Genomic DNA, 15,198 nt, shown 5'->3' with positions numbered 1-15,198 from the left:
GGGCAGTTACTTAACCCTTGCTGTGCGCGGCTTCCTCATCTGTAACCTGGGGACGGTGCCAGTGCCTTCCTGTCTGTGGCTGTCGGGAGGACGGGATTAGTGTTAATATTAATAAAGATGGACAGGGGTGCCTGGGTGGCTCGGCTGCTTGCGTGTCCGACTTCGGCTCAGGTCATGATCTCACGGTCCGTGGGTTTGAGCCCCGCGTCCGGCTCTGTGCTGACGGCTCAGAGCCTGGAGCCTGCTTCGGATTCTGTGTTTCCTTCTCTGCTCTGCCTTACTCTGTCTCTCAAAAATAAATAAATGTCATAAAAAAATTTTTTAATAAAAATTAAAAAATAATAAAGATGCACAGGTCCGGGAATTTAGTAGATGTTCAGCGAAGCTTTTCCGGGCCCCTGAAGTTGCTTACGGTCTAACAGCAACAGGATGCCCGCGGAGGACTGAGTAAGTTGGGGCGAATCTTGGGGAAGGGTCGGGTGGGGATTTCAGACACTCGGTGTCATGGAACCTCAGAGAAATCAGAGCCCCCCTTCTCACCCCAACTGTGGTCAGTGATTCCTTTTCCCTTTACCACCCTGAAAGCGGAATTATATTACAATTCCAATATATCGCGTTTATTTTTGAAAATTTACATATTCCTCAACTAATGCCGTTTGTTACAGGAAAATTGGAACATACAGATAAAAAAAAAGAGGAGGCCAAAAACCCACTGTGCTCCACCAGCCGGAGATGACAGTGAACATTTTGGTCGATGTCCATCCAGGTTTTCTTACTTAAAACACAGAAATGGGATCGCCGGCCTTCTCACCCACTCGCCTGGCTTCTGCCCTCCCCCGGTCACTGACCACCACCCCCACCCCCGCCTTGTCCAGGTCACCAGTTACCTCGAGGTGATGATTTCTGCGACGACTTGGCTGATTTCACAGCCACCCTATTGTGATGACACTGCAGTGAGCATCCTTCCTGCTAAAATTTGCATCTTCTTTATATGCAAACAGATTTTTAAGTTAACCCTGCCCCCAAACGTATCAAACCCTAAAGCTGTGGAACTCGCAAGGACCTACCTGATCCCCACCTCTGCACCGTCTCCCCCCTCGGGAAGCCAGTGCCCCATCAGGACAGACTGGTGATATGGCAGACAGCACCCCCCACCCCCCCGGGTGGGACTCCTCTTGCCCAGGAAATAGGATGGTTCTAGACACGCACTGCACAGCCACACGTGGCTCCTGAGCCCTGGCAGTGTGGCTGGTCTGAACGGAGATGTGCTGCCATATTTTGAAGAGTTAGTATAAAGGAATTTTAAATATCTCCCATCTTCATGTTAATTGCAGGATAACGTGTTGGATATATTGGGTTAAGGTATTTTAAAATCAGTTCCGCCTGTTTCTTTCTACATCTTTTTTAACGCGGTCGCTAGAAAATTTTAAATTCCATGTGTGGCTTGAGTTATATTTGCATTGGACGCCGCTGGCCAAAACACGCCCCCTTTTCACACCCGCGAAATTATTTATGCCTATCAACGAACGTTGTGTTTGTTTCATTTCACCACCCTGGCAGGTGAAAATTGCTCGTCTTCGTCTTGTAGATAAAAATGGGTCCCTTGGGGCACCTGGGTGGCTCAGTTGGTTAAGCGTCGACTCTTGATTTGGGCTCAGGCCACGATCCCAGGGTTGTGGGACCGAGCCCAGCTCAGCGTGGGCCCTGCTTAAGATTCTCTCTCTCTCCCCCCCCCCCACCCCGTCCCCCTCCTCTGCTAGCTCTCTCTCTCTCTCTCTCTCTCTCAAATACAGAGATAAAATTGAAACAAATGTACCCCTTGGAGAGATGTGAGATTTGCCCGAGATCACAGCGTGCTGAAAAGAGCGTGCTCTAGAACCAGACCTCCGTGCAAGGCCAGGGCATGTGCCCCGCGCTCCTTGGAAGCCCACCTGCCTGGACTGCGGGTCCAGACTCCCATCCTGCTCACTCTGGGCCTGCGAGGCTTTTCGCCACACTCAGCCCTGCGTCCCTGAGGGAGTCTGGACTTCCGAGGGACTCGGCTCTGATCCCGTAGGCCTCAGGGAGCCAGGACAACTGGGGAGAGAGAACTGAGCCCTCCCTGCCCTGCAGCCCTGCCCTCCCTTGCCTTCCCCCTGCCCTTCCCTGTTCTGCAGCCCTGCCCTCCCCTGCCCTCCCCTTCCCTCCCCTGCCCTGCAGCCCTGCCCTCCCCCTGCCCTCCCCTGCCCTGCAGCCCTGCAGCACTGCCCTCCCCCTCCCCTCCCCTTCCCTGCCCCCCCCTGCCCTGCAGCCCTGCAGCTGCCCCCTCCCCTTCACCACCAAGAAGAACACAGAGCGGAAGGGAGGCTGCCACACTGTCTTGCTGGGTCCTGTTCCCGCTAGGGTGACTGTTGACAGGAACACGTCACCCGAGAAGACAGATGCTGGCCTGGTCCTCAGGCCTCAGTGCCAGAGGCAGCCCTGGGAGGCCTCTTCTCTGTAAATTACTGCATTTATTTGGCCCTTGAAGGTTTTATACGGAGCCTGCTAGGCCACAGAGGTGGGGCATCCGGTCCCCCCTGACGGCCACACCATCCTCTCTGTCACAGGGACACTGGAACCAGCCTGGCTCAGACCCACCCCCTCTGGCCATTTCTGTATGTATTAGAGGCACTTGTCAGTCGTGCTCAGATGTGGTTCTAATCGTCTGTTTCGCATTATCGACGGCAACGTAGTGAGTTGGTGAAACCGCACAGGCTCGGGGGTCCCTCGGTCGGCCTCTGCCGGCCCCCCCACGCGCCTCCTGGATGGGACCTCATGGCTCGTCATTACGAGGCGCCACCACACGCCTGGCACGGGGCTTGGGGCAGCCAGTCAACTAGACGTAGCTGCGTCGTTTCCTCAGGGAGGAAACTGAGGCGGGAGGGGCGGAGGCATAGCCAGGAGGTGGAGGCCTCAGATCGTTACGGGGGCTGTGGCCTGCCAAGGGTCTCAAATAGACCGCCAGCCAGGTGACAGCACGGGAGTGCCACGCTGGGATTGTTACGTGGACCAAGAAGGCAGGACGGCGCCTCGGGAAGATGCTGTTGGAATAAGCCGTTATCTCTCCTTCGGTACACAGATCGGACCCCCCCTGCCCTGCCGGTGGGGACGGGGAAGGGGCGGGGCTGTGGAAAACCGTCCGACAGCTCCTCAGAAAGTTAAATCCGGAGTGTCCGTGAGATCCGCAATCCCACTGCTGCGGACGTAACCCAAAGCTGCGAACAGTGCAAGTGTCCGTCAGCGGGGGGCTGGATGGACAGACCGCTGTCGGTCCAGGCGGTGGCCTATCGCCCAGCCGTATGAGCCCCGGGCACGGCAGGCAGCAGCCGGGAACAGTGATGCGGGGGGCAGGGAGACACAAAGGCTGGCAAGTTGTGGGGCTCCGCTTCCGTGAAATATCCCAAAGAGGCAAGTGAGGGAGACGGAGGGCGGATGTGCGGTTCCAGGCCGGCCTACGGAGAACGGGGAGTGCGAACGGGCCTGGTGTCTTTGGGGACGACAGAGATGTCGGGGGACCACACAGAGCTGGCGACTGCACGATGCCGTGAATGCGCCGAATGTCATGGGTTCGGACCCTTCAAAGGGTCCATTTCTTGTGTTTGCTTTTTAACAGGGGCAGGCTCCTTACGGCAAGCTTCTTTCAGCCACGGGGGGTGAGTTTGCAAGCCATCCTTGCCACCTACAGTCTCACGAGAAGTCTCTGTGCCCCCTTCCTCCGGCTCCAGTTTCCCCGGGGCTGGCCTCTCCAGCAAATTGCCCACAGGCAGCCACGATTGATAGCTGTTCAGAGAGGTGGCCCCTGTCCCCATGCCTGAGCTCTGCAAAGGGAATTGATGCTCTCACAGACGGAGAGCCGGCCTCTCCGTTCCCATAACACCCCGCAGTTGCTGTCTCCCAGTGTGGTAGCTAATGGACCAGATGAAGGTGTTTAGAAGTGAAGTCAGGTGTCTCAGAACCACAGTGGTGACTCCAAGTCCTGGCTCCTTAAATTAGCAAAAACAAAAAACAAAAAAACAAGGCAAAGGCCTGAACACCAAGGTGGAAAGATACAGGCACTCGCGTGCACAGCTGGGGACGGGTCCGTGAATTTACAGCCTCTCCACGCGGTGACTTGTCAGTATACACACAGGAGCTTAGAAGCGTCCACACCCTCTGAGCTGTGGCTCCTGCACCGGGAAGTTACCGCAGGAAACAAACACACGCGACTCGCGTCCAAGGATTTGCATCCGAATCCTCGTGTACAAAGGTGCCCGTCCAGGAGCAGCCCCCATGTCGGTCAGGAGTAGGACAGGCTGCGTCCTGTCTTGGGTTTTCTGCTCACTCTGCAGAAGCATCTTCTTTGTTGTCCACAACAGGGTTCGGTTTTTCAGTTTTAAAACATACGTGTTCCGGGGCGCCTGGGCGGCTCAGTTGGTTGAGCGTCCGACTTGGGCTCAGGTCCCGATCTCGCAGTTCTGGGGTTCGAGCCCCGCATCGGGCTCTGTGCCAACGGCTCGGAGCCTGGAGCCTGTTTCAGATTCTGTGTCTCCCCCTCTCTCTGCCCCTCCCCCACTCGTGCTCTGTCTCTCTCTCTCTCTCTCTCTCTCTCAAAAATAAATAAACGTTAAAAGACAATTACTTTTAAATATACATGTTCCCAAATGATATTTTAAAGGAACAGAAACATTTCATGATACAGTGGTTATGGGGAAAACAGGATCTAAAATTATATCATTCTAACTGTGTTATACACAGATACATAAATGGAGAGAAAGAGAGAGAAAATATAGCAAGATGCGTAAAGTGGCTAATCCCCAAATGGCAGGGTTATGGATAATCAAGAAATTATTCCTTAAGTGTTTCCCTTTCTTAATCAACTTTCTATACTGAATGTTTTGTTTTATACTAAACATAAGATACTTTACAATAGGAAGAAATGTGGTGGTTTTCAGATCCCCCACTCGTCAGGAACTGAAACGGCAAATATAAGAAAAGGCATGAGGGACAAGTACGTCTAGGATTATCGCTTAAGGGGCTGTTGACGCTACGAGATCCCATGCCCCGTTTCCTCCTCCAAGGAGGCAGGTGTGGGGTGTGGAGATCCCTCGGGTTTGGTAAGCTTGCTAGGGGGAGACTGGGTCTCAGACCTGGTGCTGAGGAGGGCGACCTCCCCTGTGAACCGGAGGAACCCGGCGGGGCCCCCCAGTCCCAGCAGGGCTCTGGGGCCCAGGCCCAGAACAATGGAAGGTGTTAAATGTCTGTTATTCCAAGCGAGCCGAATTAGCCGACTTCAGGGTACTTAAGACCCGTGCCACCCTCCAGAAAGCCCTCCTCCTTCAAGTGCCGCAAAGCAAACCTCTTATTGGCGATGCTCTAACTGTTGAAAGATCACAGGCCCTTTACAGGGCCTGACAAACCCCAGAGACCCCGGAGGGAGGGCGGCAGTGAGACTCCCAGAACGGTCAGGTCAGCGACACAGGCTGCAGGGGCAGGGGGAAGCTTCCCCGGGTAGGAGAGGGAGCACAGCCCCCGCCACCGTGCTGAGACCCCCCTGGACACCAAGGGCCGGACTCTCGACAGGTCTCGGGTTGCCCTGATCTCACCACACCCTGCAGGTCGGGAGCACTGAGCCCAGTTTATAGGTGTTTTTAAAAGGGAGCTCATGGGGCCCCGTGAGGAAGCATCATTCACTCACCCATCCGTTCAAAACTATGTACTAAGGCCGGACGTGACAGGCCCTGTTCTCCACGCAGGGGATACAGCAGCGAACGCCACGGCCAAATCTCTGACCTCCCACAACTTGCGTCTCTGGGGGAGCCTAAACAGACCCGCAAACGTCAGGTCACGTTAAGGAAAAGGAGGGCAGGGCAAGGGGCACCGAGTGGAGGGCCATGGGGTCTGAGCAGACACCTCACTTTCCTGGGAGCGCTGCTCCCCTTTGGCCCGAATAACACGGTCGGCTGTGCTGACGTCACATCCCGGTTGTGACCTCATGCCGAAGCTATGCAGGGCGTCACCACTGAGGGAAACTGGCCGGAAGGTATACAGGGATCTTCCCAAATTATTCCTTACAACTGTGTGTGCGTCTGTAATGATCCCCAAATTAAAAGTGTTTTAAAAACCAAATAATGATCAACCCCCCCCCCCCCGCCCCAGTAATAATCTTAGCTCCCATCTGTCAAGTGTATGGAGAGACTATAGAGGCTGACGGCCCTCAGCCAGACCGCCTGGGTTCCAATGTCCACTCCACGTGTGGGTAAACTCCTAACTGCTCCGTGCCTCAGTATTTGCATCTGAAAAATGCGTCCTAGGTGGTCCCTGCCTCCTCTGGTTGGTGCCAGGATGAGCTATTTCTGGGCCGGTGCCCCATTTGGGCTGTTTGTTTCTTATTGTTGTGACTCTGCGGAAGGTTCTGGAAGGCTCTGGGCTGGCCCTTTACAAGCATGGATCATTGCCTCACGTAATTCTCACAGCCACACTTCAGAGGCAGGAGGAGCCCCCTTTTACAGCCTGGAGATGGGGGGGGGGGCGTCCCAGAGCTGAGGTCAGGTGGGCAGGGCTTAGAGGGCTTAGGGGAGGCTCCTGGGCCCAGCGAGTAGAGGGGGGCCTGGCCTCTGGGGTCAGAGGCTGCGGGAGGCAGTTTGGCCGGGCCCTGGCTCTGCAGAAGCCACAGCCCCATGGAGAAGCAGGGACAGGGCTGGCTCCCATCTCCTCGTAGGGAGGGGCCGCATGCCCTCCCACCACTCGCACGGAGGCCGGAGCCGTGTCAGAGGGGCGGGGGTCCGCTGGGCCAGCCAGAGCTCCTGCCTCCTTCCCGAGCCTGCCTCACTCTCTTTCTGTGTCAAGCCCCGAGGTTTGTCTCGGCAAAGAGAGGCTTGGCATTTCCAGAAAGGGTTCTTCCTTCCCTGAGAACAAACAGACCCCAGCCCGTCACCAGCCCCACGGGAGGCCCGACGGAGGAGGAAGGTGGCCGCGCGTTCCTGCCTATGGAGGGCAGGCTGCGCGTGTGCGGGGCCACCCCAGCTGAGCCCCACCTTGTGGGGCAGCAAACGGAGGCCCTCAGAGGCAAGAGCGCCCCACGGAGAGGAGCAGAGCTGGTGGGGCCGGCCTGCTGCTTTGACGCCGTCCGAGAGGCTCTCCGAGATAACATTCCATCTTCCGGCTGAGGCGCCAGCCTCTCTTCCCCGTACTGCCGACGGGGTTCCCACCCCAACTCTGGCACAAACTACCTGTGTGCTTCAGGGAAGTCACCTCCACTTACCCCATCTGCGAAATGGGCACAAAGTAACACGCGCCCCATAGGGTGTTGCCATGAATGAGGCCACGTGAGGCTCCCCGACGGTGTCTGGACTTCTCGATACTCTACGCGAAGTCTCATGAAGGAGGCTTGCGATTTACAAGGGGCCAACGGAACATCAGGGTTACTTAGAACAGGTAACTGGGCTGTATTCCAGTTCATCAAGATTTGCTTTTTTTTTCCCCCAGAAAAATTTAAAAGTTTGTTTTTATTTTGTCCTGCCACCTTTACCAAGGAAGAGGGAGCCATGCGAAGATTCGAGAGAGCTTTGTGGAAGTCCCACTCTGGGCTCAGAACCTGCCTGTTCTTTCAGTTTGGACGATCGGCCCTGGGCCAGGAGTGGGGTGTGCAAGTTAACGAGGGGCCCCTCGGTCGCCCAGATGCCCAGCCCGGTGTGCACGCTGCGGGCATCCTTACCGATGCTGCATCCCCGGACCAGGGCTGGCCCACCACCCACACAGCGTCTCCAGTGTGCGAGTTACCAACAGCCAAGCCTCTGCCGTGTCCAGTTAGACAAGAGGAAGCTCACAGAAGAAGTCTGCACCTGGAAGTTTAGGGTCAGGACAGCGGTCTCAGTCCCTGCCTGTTCACGGAACCCCTGGGAGCCAGTAAAAACATTGGTGGGGACCCCCGCCCAGCCTAAGGCCTCCCCGATCTCTGGGGGTGGTGCCAGGCTTCCGCACCGTCAAAGCTTTCGAGGGGACCATCAGGGACAGTCAGGGTTGAGAGCCGCCAGGGGGCGGGGTGGGAGGCTTAGGGTGGGAGCAGCAGGGGACGAGCTGCGGCCAGACGGTGAAGGGGAGGGTGATGCGGGGTCCCCCTGCCCCTAGTGGACTTTCCTCCTTCTGCTCCTCGCCACACGTCCCTGACCCCACAGCTTTCTTCTCCCCTCCCGCCCGGCCCATCCGTCCCCCCCTCCCCCCGCCGTGTCCCAGGCCGGCCACACGTCCAGTCTTGCAGATGGTGCCTCTCCAGACCCCCGGGCTTCCTGCTTTGACGCTCAGCGGGTGGAGGGGCTGCCGCTGCCCTGCTGGGAGCGACGGCCAGGCTCCCCAGCCGCTCTCAGTGACCCAGCCGGAGCGGCACGTGGGGTTCTTCCACAGCAGCCCTGCTCCAACGCTGGCCTCGGTCCCCTGGGCCCCTGCCCGTCCACCCAGAGTCCAGGCCACCTTCCGAGCGCCTCCCCACCAACGCATTCCCAGCTGTCCCGTCCCCTCCGGCCTGACGAGGGCTCCGGAAAGCTGAGCACAGAAGCCGCTGTCGGGCTGCCCGCCGTCCTGCCCTGAGGCTCCGTGGCCGTCGCCAGGGCCACCGTCCCTGCGGGCAGCATGCACAGGTGTCCGCTAAGAAGGGGGCAGCGGCACCTGTCCGGGAACAGGCACGGCAGCCGGGGGTGCCGGACCGCTCCCACGGTCTCGGCACCAAGGCTTTGCTGCCGCATCGCCGGACGTTTTCCTTCACCGCCTACGCTGCTGCCCAGGGTGACTTAACGGGAAGGGTCAGGCCGTGGGTCTGAGCCGAAAAGTAGACGGCCCGTCTGTCCGTGTTGGGGATAAAGGGAATCAGATTTTCCGAGGAAAGGCCCTGGGCGACATGGGGTTTTTAGGAAGAGAATCTGTAGGGTCTGACGATGCACGTGACTGCATCTCGGGCAGATGAATCAGACGGGGGCTGTGGGTCCCGGGTGCCCCGTCCGATCCGTGTCCAGTCCATTGACAACAAAAACCCTTAAGTGAATATGAAGATCACTTTGGGGGTGACGGAAGAAAGACAAGGCGTAACTCCCCCGCCAGGCGCACGGGTCTTCTGGGGTGCGGGAGGGACTCAGCCTGCTCTCTGAGGTCCGGCTTCGAGCTGGTTCCGCGTGCTCCTTCCCGCGGGTCAGGAGACTTTAACGAGCTAGACGGTGGTCGCTGAGAAGGGCAAAGACTCTCAGCGGGGGGGACGAGCCTCAGCGCGTCACCAGCCCCCACCCTTCTTACAGAAGGAGAGAACGTGGCCCGGAAAGAAAGACGCGCCCGTGGTCACACACACCCAACTCCCCTCCCGACCCTCCGTGGAGACCCCAGACCCGGCTCTGAATTGGCCGGCACACACACACAGACCTGGCGTCTGTCACGAGTGAGCAAATGTGGGGAAGGGGCAGGATCTTATATTCCCAATGATTTTTTTTTTCCATTTGAACGTAGACATCTGGCGTCCTCTAAATACATCAGAAAAATGTAAATCTTGTAAAACCCATCAGAGAGTGGTTTTAGGTTTGGCGGGAGCACGGGTCAGCGGCTGCCCGCTACACCGTGGTGGGAAAACGTGGCTGTGCACACGGGTGATCTCGCCCGTGGCCCGTCACCCCCGTCACCAAGGTGGCCAGGCTACACTTTGTCTGATGCATCCACGTGAAAACGTGGGTCAGCGGCCTCACACGCATTGTGTTGCATTAACCGTTTTCAACAGCTACCTAAAACCTTTCCTGCTTTCGTTTTGGGACGACAGGGTGGCGGGCAGGGGAGGGGGGGGTGGGGACACCAATTCGTGGAGGAACAGCGTGCTTCTGTCTGAAGAACACAAATCCCGGGCACACCAATTAAGCCTCAAGACATGCACCCAGCCAGATTTCTAGTCCCACGTCTAAAACCCTCCTCAAAAGACATTTTCTGTTTGAGACATATTAAACAAGCTTTATTTAATAATGCTCGACTTGACTTATCCAGTTTAAATATTTGCTCTGATCAGCAACCATCTGATCCTGGCTTCCTTCGTTCCTGGCTGAGGAATAATTTCTCCGGGTTATTTTTCTTTGGTGCAAAGTTGATCCCGGAGGCAGGGGAACTGCTCTCGGGTTCCCTCCGCGTCTCTGGTCCGGGCCGTGGGGAGAAAGGAACAGAGCCATAAAAAGCCTACGCCCCAGGCCGCTTTTACAAAGCGGACAACTGTGCCGTTGACGGAGGAACGTGTCGTTTAAAAGACTCCCCCTAAGCAGATAATCATAAGGAGAGATTTCTCTTCTTAAAGGAGAGCATCAGAATGTAAGGAAATTCCCAAGGAGGTGACCTTTCGGGCGATGGATTCTGTCCTCCGCCGTCCGCTTCCCCCCATTCAGGGATCTTTATAACCATCGCTTACACCAGATGCAGGGTCATCCGTCAAGGGTCGGGGATTCCAGGAAGGCACGGGGAAGATTTAACCTCTTAATTCACTATGTTTTAAAGGAGGGAAGGACACTTGGATTTCTACTAACTTTGGGGACGCTCCACAGAGACGTTTCGGTTATTACTGTGGCTGTGATTCAGATTTTATTGTCAAGGTTTAAAACACAAGACTTTTGTTTGTTTGTTTTTTAGGTTTTACCTTTGCACACTGCCTTTGAAAAGAGCCACCTTGACGCCCGTGGGCCTGGCCGTCCGTAACGACACAGACCTCTGACTGTGTTCCAGATACCAGCCCAGGGTAAGCCGGCCAGCGGCGAGGGCAGTCGGTTATCTGCGTGGCCTCTGCGAAGGGGCTCTGCTCCCATCCCGGGAGGGGTCTTCCTCGGTGAGAGGGACGTTTGTGATTGCGGGCCAGCGCCTGGTTTATGGACCCCGGCCGGGTGGGAGGGTGCCGCCCGCCAGCCCGCGGCCTGCGCCGGCCTGAAGTGTTTACCGCTGGGGTGATTTACATCGGCCAGGTGTTCGTTTGGGAAACATCTCAGCTCAGCTGACACGGCGATTGCCCTGCATTTGCAGACTTTGGCATTTTTCTGTTCCTGGCGATCCAGGGCCCAGAGAGACGGTCAAAAAAAAAAAAAAAAAAAAAGTACCGAGCCAAAGTGGGTCGTCTCCTGTGATGGTCACACAGGCCGGCCGAGGAAGCCCCAGCCCGATGCCCTGCGTCCTGCCCCACGTGGGAAATTTCCCGGCACGGAGTCTGTGCCCCCTCATCAGAGTAATGTCTTCTTCTGTCCGTTGGCTCTTTGGCCTCTTGGACGCTGCGTCGATGTCGTCCCAGGCTTCCTCTCTGCCCTTTTCAGCCCCCCCGGTGCTTTGCCAAAGGGCCCCTGAAGCTGTTCTTTTCTTGGGCGAGATTCCGGGACCTTGGGTATGGCAGGCACATTCTGGAGAGCGAGCTGGGGTTGGTGGGGGTTTGCTCTGCGTGGACCAGCCTCGGCTAGGGTGCTTACACTTTGAGGGACCCACTCGACAGAAGGTTCTGCCGCTTTCCTCGATTTCTGCTCACATTCAGTGCCGGCACGATTGTTAGTGTTTGTCCCTGGGTTTGCGCCAGGAGGTCCTAACACCCATCCTGGAGCAGCCGTGATTAAAACATGCCCCAAGCAATCAAAATGGCTTTTTTGTTTGCCAAAAAAAGACGTATTTTGTGTTTAATCCGATCCCTCCCATCCTCATTGAAAGGAGCCTGGACATTGATTACGCGTCTATTTTTACACTTAGACTCATCTTTTCTCCAGCCACTTCTGATAAGTCTGGTGAAAAAGAAAACAACTGTATTTTTGCCTCGTAGAATATTATATCAATGTATATAGTGGGGTGGAGGCAGGCAAGGATGCTCGCAGAGGAATTGAGAATGATTCTTTGCCTATGTTTTAATTTTTACAAACACCCTTCTCGCCGATTCAGGGATACTGGGCTGCTTTCAAGAGCTCATTTCAATTTACTATTTCTCTCTCCTTGGCAAAAACGTCTCCAGAAGCCACAGTCTTCCTCCTTACACAATCTGCAGACGGAAAACATTGGGTCAAACACAGACGGATAAAGAGTAGGGGCGCTCAGACCCAGGTTTCACAAATGATACAATTCCTTCCGTTTTGAGTCCTCCATTTAAAACAGCCTTTTCAGCCAGTGATTCGCACACTAACAAATTCACCAAAAAAGCATTCAAACGTCCCCCGTTTGTGCTCCTTTCTCCCGGATTGTAAATACATGAACCTCCCACCACAGAGAAGTATCATCATTTTGCCACACTAAACGGCCACGTTTTCACCAGCAGCGAGACTGTTTGAAGTGATCGGCCCTGGGGCGAGAAAAAGAAAATTCCAGCAATAAGACAAAAATCTTGATTTCTAAACATCAGGCCGAAATCCTTTCAAGTGACCGTGGACTCCCTGGGAAAATGGTTTTTCTCCGTTACCATTTACAGCCTAGTATCGAGACGCGCCGTGGAAAATGTCGTGCTGGTTCGAAGAAGATCCCGTGTTTTAAAAGAACAGCGTTTGCCTTTGCTGCAGATTTCCTAACTGTGTGTCTTTGTAAACCTCTGTCCTGAGTCTAAATAGGATGTCTCCACAGAGACACGAAAATGCATGTGACCGCGGTCTGCTGTTAAGAATTGCCTGAGAAAGTTGAATTTTCAAACGCGAACACAACGCTGGCCATTGCCACCACGAGCACGGTTTCACTAAACGACCAGATTCATTTATTCTAACCTCTCCTGGAACCGTCCCAAAAAAGCAGGTGACTATTGAACGATTTTGTTTTTTCATTCTCAATTCCAAGCGGGATAAAACGAACGTCATTCTATGGAGTCTGAACATTAAAATGTAGGAGGGAGTTCGCCAGGATCTGGTAAATGGCTAAACAGATTAGTAGCCTTACTTTTTAACATATAAACATCTGAAACCCGTTTCCTGTTTAAGAAGAAGAAGAAGAAAAAAAAAAAAAAAAAAAAAGGCTAGGTGGATGACCCCGGGTACTTTTTTTTGATTAACAAATGTGAATTGTACATCATGGTGGAAAAAAAAAATGGCCCACGCTTGGTGGTCTTTCCTACAGTCTGTATATGGGAGAGAGAGGAAAAAAATACAAAAATAAACGTTACCTTCTCACTTTCGGGGTGGGCAATGCCATTTCTACAGCGGCGTCCCGGGCTCTGGTAAATGTTAAGGCTGTCACCACAGACAGAATCCCCATGGCCTCGATAGAGTCCGAAGAAAAACATTCCCTGCATTCCTGCCGGCCGGTCCTATCTCCAGGCCCCGGGCTCGGCCCTGCAGACCCGTGTCACCCTGTCAAGCGGCGGAGGACACGGCTAATCTAAACCTCCGCCTTCCCCGGCCAGCCCCCGGCGGCAGGGCGAAAACCAGGACCGGTTTGCCGTGAAGGCGCCACACGCAAAGTCGAGGCTCTACCTCGAGGGTAGAGCAGCAGCTGCAATTTGTTCAGCTGAGAAGGGCTGAGAGGTTCTGGCACATTCTGACAAGACAGATTTTATAGGGTTTGCGCTAAAACTTGATATTGGAAGTTGGGATTCCAATTTTATGTCTCGAACGATAACAATAGCAGCTGGGACCTTTAAGAAATGCGTTGTATCCCTTGTATTTAAGAGTTACATAATAAAAGCTATTTATGTCAAACCCCTTATAAGGGAAAGATTTAGCCTGGATGTCAATATAACATATAATACTTTGTATATTCAGATAGGGAGAAAATCCATATCAGCACCGCAAATTATTTTCGGTCTGGAGTACCTGATATGTGGGGCCTTTAACATTTTAAAGCAAGCATCTCCTTGCGTTAACTCGCAAATTCACTGAGTGGCGTTTTGGGGGGGGAGGCGGCGGGGGGGGGGGGAAGCGGGGGAGGGATACTATTTCTTTTAAAAAAAAGAAGACAAGTGCTGATGAATCCTTATTTGTTTTTCCACGTCCTTCTGGTGGAAAGACACAAAGGCACGCAAACGCGCTGTTGTTTGCTTTGATTTTTACCATTTCCACGGCCTGTAATGCAGGCACTCGCTGGCCCCGCGTGCTGATGCCTCCCTGCTTGTCTGCAGGCGGCCGTCGCTTTGGGCAGTGACCGGCGGCCAGAACGTGTTCGTTCCGACGAGCCGACGGTCAGCCGCTCAGAAGGAGAATCTCTCCGGGGGCTGCAACCAGACCCCGCGGCCTTCCGCAGGCGGATTTCAGCGGGGCTCAGGGTGGCCTCCTGCTGTCCCAGCGACAGCACACCCGATGGTTTCCGAGCGGGGCGATCGCACCGCCTCACCGACGGGGCTCTGGCTGACGCTGGCCGCTCGGAAATGACCACGTGGCCCTGCCAGGCGCGCTTGTTAGAAAAGCCCAGCTTCCTTCTTATCTTGTCTGCTCAGACAAAGAGCAGAGCCTGATCGAGAGGAGCAGAGAACCCCAATTAGCGAGGCCCAGAATCTTCCCCCCTCCCGGCACCCGCTCCTGCGGCTCAGCCCCGCCCTCGCTCTCGTCCGACTTTATCAGGCCGGTGTGACCGGGTTAATGAGCAGAGCCCGGCTGGGTGGTGGCGGGAACGGTCATCCCGACAGAGGCCCCGGGGACAAACGAAACCACGGCTCCTCGGGCCCCACTTAAACTCGCCAAAGCCCACGCTCCGTTTCTCGTCCTGAGGCCACAAGTTGAGCGGGGGGGCCCCCAGCAGACGAGAGGTTGAACAGGGACACTCCTGAAGCCTCTCCGCTGTCGTGTGTCGGAAGCTTGCGGCTCAGCAGAAGGTATCTTCCTGTCCTTTCCTCCTTCCCTCCGAGCCCCGCGCGGTGCCCTCCCCAGTTTTCCCACGGAAACCGGCACAGGACAGGGCAGGCCTTCACGGCGTGTGGAGTTGGGCGCTGGCCCCTGGGCGGCCGTCAGGGAGCACGGGGGCCCGTGAAGGGCGTCCGAGGACAGCGTGGGTGCTCAGGACACGAGCAGGCCGGCACACGGGTTCTGGAGACACGTGCTGTTTATCCACATCGCCCCTCCCCCCCCCCACCGGTGACACCCACCTCCACCACCACCGTCACCTCCACCGCGAGGAAATAGCAGGAAAGGGAGACGCGGCCGCCCCCGCGGAGGAGGCTGCTTGGTCCCCAGTGATGACCGCGTGGCTGGCGGCCAGCCGCCTGGAGGCCATGCTGGATGCCAGACGTCGTGCGCCGTTGCATCAGCTTACGGAACA

General features: G+C 55.6%; 1 long non-coding RNA gene across 1 annotated transcript in view; it reads left to right on the top strand.

Annotated features, from left to right (window-relative positions):
- LOC123577738 overlaps positions 1 to 15,198 on the top strand; it is a 131,953-nt gene that overhangs the window by 46,455 nt on the left and 70,300 nt on the right. Inside the window, exon 2 of the long non-coding RNA XR_006702054.1 lies at positions 10,639 to 10,744. This is a non-coding gene — a long non-coding RNA (uncharacterized LOC123577738). The remainder of the gene's footprint in view (positions 1 to 10,638; positions 10,745 to 15,198) is intronic.

The sequence above is a fragment of the Leopardus geoffroyi genome, chromosome E2 (assembly GCF_018350155.1).
Source record: "Leopardus geoffroyi isolate Oge1 chromosome E2, O.geoffroyi_Oge1_pat1.0, whole genome shotgun sequence".
In the NCBI taxonomy this organism is placed as follows: Eukaryota; Metazoa; Chordata; class Mammalia; order Carnivora; family Felidae; genus Leopardus; species Leopardus geoffroyi.
The sequence above is the reverse complement of the archived record's forward strand: the minus strand, read 5'-3'. Positions and strand labels throughout refer to the sequence as shown.